General features: G+C 40.1%; 1 non-coding gene across 1 annotated transcript; it reads right to left on the bottom strand.

Moving 5' to 3' along the window:
- Positions 1 to 7393: 7393 nt before the first annotated feature.
- On the bottom strand, positions 7394 to 7465 carry TRNAQ-UUG (transfer RNA glutamine (anticodon UUG)). Its single transcript has one exon. It is a non-coding gene; the product is annotated as a tRNA-Gln (tRNA).
- Between the last annotated feature and the right edge of the window lie 895 nt (positions 7466 to 8360).

The following is an 8360-nucleotide window of genomic DNA, read 5'->3' as shown; positions in this document are numbered from 1 at the left end:
CCAATACCTACAGTTTTGTAATTAAAGAAAAAATATTCTTGAGCTTACTTATTGACGAGTCACTTATGCTAGTTAACTTTGTTTTCAAGCTCATTATTGTTAGAGTATTTCCCATCATCTCTTATCTGCATAATCACTTCATCAGGATCATTAGGCTTACGTGGACCAATTACAGGATATGTATGTAAATATGTTGCTTTAATGTTAAAGAATGAAATATGTCCTGTTTGATATGGCATGAATGTTGATGAAACCGTCCAGTTGATTTGGTCCCTAACATTGTGTTTAATGTTACCTATATATGTTATTGTTCATAGATGTCTCAAGTCGTCCGTACAATACTTCATCCTTGGGAAAAACATTAAAAAACAAGTTTTAGATTATTTTCTTCTTTTTTTAAACTGAAAACTCACTGTAAAGTTTTCGTCAACAAACAGACAGCCAGACAGCGCAAGGGTAATTAGTACCACCAGCTGTTGACAACGCGCACAATTAAAGCAGTCATTGCTCACGCGAGATTACTCCTGCTTTCCTGTCTTTCTTATATAGTCTTTGTACAACTACACACACACACACACACACACACACACACACCATTATATTTCCACTACAAGCTACATTACACTCTCCACTAGAGGCAATTCTGCCCAGTGTACACCCTCTATGGCTACCTGCCATCATCACTATGTTGGTGTTTCATCTTCACTACACTAGTGCTTCAACTTCACTATGTTAATCTATCATCTAGGATATTAGATCAATGAGGAAACAAGAGTCGACTATATTTTTGTGTGGCTTCACTATATTTTTGCAAGTGCTGGTCTATGAAAGTTTACTTCGTCAAGTAAATCACTCATCTCACCAGATCGCAGAAATGACTCACGTCCGCGCTGCACATCGGTACCCTGGCAAGGAATCCTTCCTTGAATTTTTCGAGGCTCACATCCAGCAAACCGGGGCTGTTAAAGATTGTATAAGCCGAACTGAGCTATATTTGCGATACTGTGAATTCTGCGAAGGGTTCGGGTACGAGAAAGCTGCCGTCCTGAACGTCGGCAGAACACTGGGACGGTGGGGCATCAAGGCAGATCGCAGACTTGGAGGACGCAACGGCCGCCACCAGGAGTACGCCTACACCAGAATTGCCTGGTTGTCCAGCAGTGAGGGCCTGGCCCAGGGAGGAAAGCGGTGCCTTCCACAATGCCAAAGGCCTTCCAGGAAGAGATCACGTCTGGATATCGAACCCGTGCACGAGAGAGTAGTGGTGAAGATCCAGACTCGGCATCAAGATGATGATGACCTGTGCGAAGGCGGACCCAGCGAGGAAACTGGTGTAGTTGACACAGGAGCAGCCGCCATCCCCATCAATGTTTCTTTGGCTCCCACCAAACAACGGGGCAAAGTGATGCCTACCACTGAATTGGTGACCTTGATCCCCTACTTCTATGGGGATGAATCAGGCCTGGTGGATCCCGACGTACTCGTACTGGTCGTCGATGAAGACCCTGATGTGTCCGTCGCTGCGACTGGAGGATCTGCAGCACCTGCAGCAGCAGCCGACCCTAAAGCTGAAGCGGCCGTGTTGAAGATTAAAGTCCACACCACCAACATTCATCCCTGAAATTCCTTGAACCTTAAGTTCCCGTCGCTGAGATTGGAGAAGCTGCTCCTCCTCCAGCAGTCGACCCTGTTATACCCGGTCCTCAGAAGACACTTCCTATGGCAAAAGTTCTCATTCAGTTGCAAATTATTGGCAAACTATTTTACGGATGAAGCGGTTATCATAAAGGATTAAATCCTTAGGAAAAGTTCCTGCTATTTATGAGTCCCATCTACTGGGGTGAAAAAAAAATTAAAAATAAAAAGAATACATCCATTCTGTTGGGTGCCATAAACATGGCACAAATGGACCCTAAGTCGAACTGCTGACCTCCTAGTGGTAGGGTCCGGGCAACTTTGAGGGAACATTAACCTTCAAAGGCTAACAGCAGTCGCACAAAAACAATAAAGATTAATCACTATTAGTCATTTACAATAATCATAGACGATGGTTATAGCCTCGCCCAATTATCATCTCATTCGCTGTGAAGGAAATCATAGGCGACTCTGATTGCACCTACATCTATCAGTTTACTTATTTATTCAACCATCTATCTATCTGTCTATCGTCCTTGTTTGAAGATTTTCTGTATCATGTAAATCTCAGCCATTGAAATGTCCTGAGATCAATGTCGAAGTGAATGAATGAATTCTAGTTTGGACTGAAATACTTAGCCCCGTTTTTGCACTTTCCTTCACCATTTGTCCACCATTCATTCCCCTTAAGAATCTACGAACTAACTTCAGAGTTGCATTACAAACATAAGAAACATGTCACCAACTCACTGTTTTGTTGACATTTCTAACTATATTACATCTGTCAGTTTCTAACTGCGATCATCGGATGATTATCTTTATATATTTTGCTGCTGTTCAAGTTCCTACACGAGAATAATAAACCAGACCTTGTTTTCATCATGTAACATGGAGTTCAAGAAGAAAGTCTATAGATGAGAAAAATCCAATGGCATAAATTCAATTAATTAGATTACACGCAGAATATTCGCCCTTCTTGACCAACACCATTTCAGAAGTAATGGTTGCTCGAACATCGGCAGTTGAGACGAAGAAAGAAAAACAAAAATATGTTCAGTAAAACTATATTAGTACAAAGACAATGTTTCGTATGTACCAATATGAAAGATGATATATAGTCTGTACTAATATCCAAGACAATATCGGCAGCAAGTATGAATTATGTACATGTGAAGGTATATATATATATAGGTATATATATATATATATATATATATATATATATATATATATATATATATATATATATATATATATATATATATATATATATATATATATATATATATATATATATATATATATATATATATATATATATATATATATATATATATATATATATACAGCTCAGATTGGGGTGTATAAATGTGTGTTGATGTAACCAAGATGAAAAAAAAGAAGAGATAGGTAGTATGTTTGAGGAAAGGAACCAGTATGTGTAAATCCATTCCGCTTTAGGGAAAAGAAGTTTAAGAGATCCTATACAGGTATATAAAGTTATTGTAATGGCATCCCTTTAAGCTTAATATTTTTACTTCCTGTAACTAGTTCGAACAATTAAAACAATATTCAGCATTGTGATTTAAGTGACTGACTTTAGGATGCATTTGGATCTGTCAAATATTGTATTTAGCAAATACTTCAAATTTCAATTGACCCGTTCTATATTTTTATTCATTTCATCTCAGTTTTATCACCTTTCTGTTACTGTTTAATATCAACAGTAGCCCGTCTACGTAGTTGGGGCTCTGAAGCAAAGGAAACTTTTTCTAGCCTAGGTTAGGGTAGCATCTAAACCAAACCTAAATGACCTTACCTTAAAAATATGTTCAGACAGTACCTTCTGAAAATATTTCTTAAGGTAAGGGCGTGGGGATTAGTTTAGCTGCTAACTAAACCTTAGCTAGAAAAAGTTTGCTTTAAAGCCACAACTAATTGAAAGGCCTACTTTAAGTGGTGATACTGAAATTCATTTGCTCCAGTGTGCTCCTCTGTCCGTTTGTTTTATGTCCATCTAAAGATGCATACGTTCAATTTTTGATGTAGATTGATTTCCTATATTAGCTTCGTCTACGGAATTCTACATCTTCAGTTCAGCACACCATTGTGGTAATGAAGGGAAAGTCACCACATTTACAAGCCGAGTGCACGTAGCTTATCCCACCTCGTTAGAGAGAAAACTTACCTATATTTGAATCAATGAACGGGAACAGAGAAGACAAAATTTTACTATACATTTATTATACAAATATATATAATTTATATTACATACATTACTACATTTCCTACACTTTCCATCACAAATTTGCTGCGGTTATAACCTTGTAGTTACCATTACCTTACAACCTTAAGGATGGTGGTCTACAACACCTCTAGCTTGATGGAGAAAACGAAAAGTTTCGTTTTACTCTTAAGACAAAAGAAATACGGTAATTCCACTTCACTACCACTAACTACTAGTTATTTTACTTGTTGATTTTCACGGCTAAGATTTTCATCCTCTGAGCGAAGCCATACAATAATCGTCCTTATCTACTCTGAGCATTGGATATTCTCCTGATGATCAAGATTGCTGTTTTGGTTGTCCGTTTCCCTTGTTACTGCTGCGCCTCACTGCACACCTTACATGAGTGCCTTCCACAGTATTAGGGACAGCTGCTGGGCCTCACTGTTGCTACTTCTGGGACGGTTGCCAATCTCCCTCGTATTCCCTCATGACCACAGCGCCAAACCGACTCCCGCCATCAGGCCGAGACGCACAAACATTTCTGACAAAGTTGAGACAACCACTTTCGCGTCAGTTTTGACACCAAGTGAATTTATACGACAATTACGTTCAAGATGCTTGGTTTTTCGTTCATGGATTGAACAGAAGCAACCAACGATGGTTGCTACTGCCCAATCCATGAAGTCCCCCCCACCACGGAAAGGTAACCAAGCTTCGGGGGGGATGGGTGTTTACCCTGACGCCAACGGAGAAACTCAATATTAGTGCAGAGATCTTTTCCTCGGTAAAGAAAGTGTAGCCGGACTCCGCCCTCATGAGGTTACTGCACGACAGCAAAGATCACCCTTTGGTAGGCTGTGCTATAGGCAGCAGAGCTAGGTCAAAGATCTCACTCCATAAGTGAACTTATATAGATTCCTTTTTTTAACATTTTGTTCTGTCTATAAGGATCTCATCAGTTCTTCTCCAGTGAAAGCAAAAAATCATCGAGAAATTCATTTGCTTCCTCAATATCAGGATCTTGTGGCTCTGTGTGGGGGACGGGGCTGGTGGGCTGTGTGTCTGGCTGTGTCTGGAGAGCGGGGCTGGTGGTCTCTGTGACTGGTTGTGTCTGGGGACCGGGGCTGGTGGTCTCTGTGACTGGTTGTGTCTGGGGAGCGGGGCTGGTGGTCTCTGTGACTTGCTGTGTCTGGAAAGCGGGGCTGGTGGTCTCTGTGCCTTGCTGTGTCTGGGAAGCGGGGTTGGTGGTCTCTGTGACTGGCTGTGTCTGGAGATCAGGGGAAGTCTTGGGTATAAATTTCAATATACTGTGAGCGATATCGTCTCTCAACCGATTCCTCTCGATCTTCTCTTGCACGGCCTTCATAATACGTTTGGGCGGCTTTCTCCATTTTCTTTGCATTTCAGTTGGTGATCCTGCGCCATCGAGCCACATGATACCAGAATAGTATCGTTCCTGTTTCCCAACGGGTCCAATCTTGGTGTCACACATGATGCCGAGGGAACCCAAATGGCGGCCGATGTTTACGTTGGAAGCCACGGGCTCGTTATGTATCTTGCAGTAACTTTCATACCGTTGCTGCAGCTCTTTCCTGCTAATAAGGTACCGCTTCATAGTAATAGTCTTTCCCTTCATTTGAACGAAGGTATTCATGAAACTAACAAAGGAAGCCTTTCCTTTGTAATCCCGTTTGTAGTAACAGAAAGCCATTGAAGACTTGGATTGGGTCAGGCGAAGTTACACAGACTAACAAGACAGTCCTATAATCAATGGTCCTGTATCAGCACTGAACTCGAAATACGTCAGAACGACAATTTCAACCCAGGGCTGGAGGGCCAATTGATGATATTCTCACGTCTTGCTCAACCAAGTAACCTCGGTTAGACCTTGTTTATATTTAAATATAGTAAAGCTAATATAGTGAAGCTTGATGATTCTATTTATATGTAAGTTGCAATGTAGTTTGTATATATATATATATATATATATATATATATATATATATATATATATATATATATATATATATATATATATATATATATATTTTTTTTTTTTTTTTTTTTTTTTCAATAATGGATGGAACTTGGCTCCTAAGGTGATTTTGTTGTTGGAGTGGGACCTCCAGCCATTCTGTCCACCTTTTCCCTTTCTAGACATGTGGTGGTGCATTGGGTAGTGTGGCAACCTTCGTCTTCATCTTTTTGGGTGCAGGCTTGCAAACCTCGTGGAGTAGTTGTGGGGTTTGCTTCTTTGCTGTACCCGACATAGCCATCTGGGTGTAGCTATCTACCCGTGCTGGTGGGTCAGCCAGCATAGCTACACGCTCACTCGGTACCTGGGCTGGTGGACGAGCAGCCTTCCTTTCTTCCATGGCTACAGTCTGCCTAACGACCTGGGGTTGTGGAGCAGCCATCCTTACTACCACCCAGGTTGGTTGGGCAGCCTTCTTTCGTTTCTTTGCTACACACTTCTGGTTGGGCTGGTTGGGCAACCTTCTTTTTCCTCTTCTTCGATACAACCTGCCAACCGAATTCGTCTGCTGGTGGGTCCGTTTCTTTCATGGATACAACCTCTGTAGCCACTTGGGCTGGCCGGTCAACCTTCGGTTGTAGGTAAAAGTATATATATAGAATAATGTGGTTATCATCAGCAGCCAGAGGCCATTCCTCCCTCCTTGCCTGCAGAGTTCTTGATTTTCTGGAAAGTTCTACGAGATTCTGGTAAGATAAATACCATTGAGAGGACGTTGTTAGGGGACAGTCAGGTTCAGTTTAGAGTTGGTTGTGGGATGGTTCTTTTACTGTGTCGTATCAGCCAGATGGGTATTTCTTTTCACAGTTTTCGTTAAAGTTTGTTTTCTAGAAGCATAATCTAGAACACTATTTTCCATATGTTTATCATTTTTCTTGTTATAGTTTCATTATAATCATTAGTTTTGTTATTGTTGACTTTCAGATATTTGATGTTATGTTTGTGATTCCCGTGGAAGCGTCTGACATCTTGCTAGAAGACTTTCTGGTCACAATATTTCTGCACTGGGGAGTTGATCGTATTCTTTTATTGCAGGTTTTGTTATTATCTTGCTTTACATTAAGGTCTACTGGAGGTTTTCCCAATGCTGGTTGAACATATGTCCAGCAACAGGAGATAGCGTAAGATACAGTATTGATGAAACTTATCTATCTATATACCTATCTAAATATCGCTCTATCAGTCTATCAATCTAACTTTGCACATATCTATCTATCTTTATCTGAAAGTCAACAATAATAAAATCATTGATATATGAAGTATAACAATGTCCTCTCAATGGCAATTATCTCACCAGAATCTTCTAGAACCTTCCAGAAAACTATGAACTCTGCAGGCAAGGAGGGAGGAATGGTCTCTGGCTATTGATAAAACCATATTATTCCATAAATATGTTTATATATACATATTTATATATATATATATATAAATATATATATATAACGTACAGAATAATGCGGCCATTATCAGTATCGAAGAAAACTGAAAAGATGAGGTCCCACCGAGATTCGAACTCGGATTGCTGGATCCAAAGTCCAGAGTGCTAACCCTTACACCATGGGACCTGATAAGAAAAGATGTGATTTCATCTAAATGTTTTACATATAATCAACCAGAGGCCATTCCTCCCTCCCTGCCTGCAGGGTTCAAGGTTTTCTAGAAGGTTCTCGAAGATTCTGGTAAGATCATTACCTTTGAGAGGTCGTCGTTAGATGACAGTCAGGTTCACTCTATGGTTGGTGTTTGTAGTTGGTTGTCCGAGGATGTTGTTATACTTGATCAATTTTGTAATTGTTGACTTTCAGGTAGGAAGTACTCATTTACGATGCATCCTTGTACTCACAACAACCTTATGAGTCACTTCAAGATTTATCTTCACTACAACTTTATCTTCACTACACTATTAAGGTTGAAGTCAATGGTCACATTCACTACAATCTCAACACGACTGGTCTTATACCTAACCCATATTATCACTACATCCATGTACATGTATTTCTTGCAGAATAACGCAGATATCAATGATTTCTGTGAAAGTTGACATATACAGCCTTACGTATCTATCGATCTATCTAACATCTGTTTTTTGCCGATCTATCTATCGATCTATCTATCTATCTATCTTTCTTAATCAGAAAGACAACAACAATATCATTAATGATCGTATAACTACGTCCTCTCAATGGCAGTTCCTACCCAGAATCTTCGAGAACCTTCTAGAAAAGGGAGGAATGGTCTCTGATTATATGTAAAGCAGATGAAATCACATCTGTTCTTATCAGGTCCCATGGTGTAAGGGTTAGCACTCTGGACTCTAAATCCAGCAATCCGAGTTCGAATCTCGGTGGGACCTCACCTTTTCAGTTTTCTTAGAAACTGATGATGGAACTGAGCCATATAGTTGACCTTCGATGGACATATATTTCTTACGGCCCACCATTTTATTTAAGTATGAAGATC

The sequence above is a fragment of the Panulirus ornatus genome, chromosome 12 (assembly GCF_036320965.1).
Source record: "Panulirus ornatus isolate Po-2019 chromosome 12, ASM3632096v1, whole genome shotgun sequence".
In the NCBI taxonomy this organism is placed as follows: Eukaryota; Metazoa; Arthropoda; class Malacostraca; order Decapoda; family Palinuridae; genus Panulirus; species Panulirus ornatus.
Note: the sequence above shows the minus strand (reverse complement) of the source record. Positions and strands in the feature narration are given on the sequence as shown.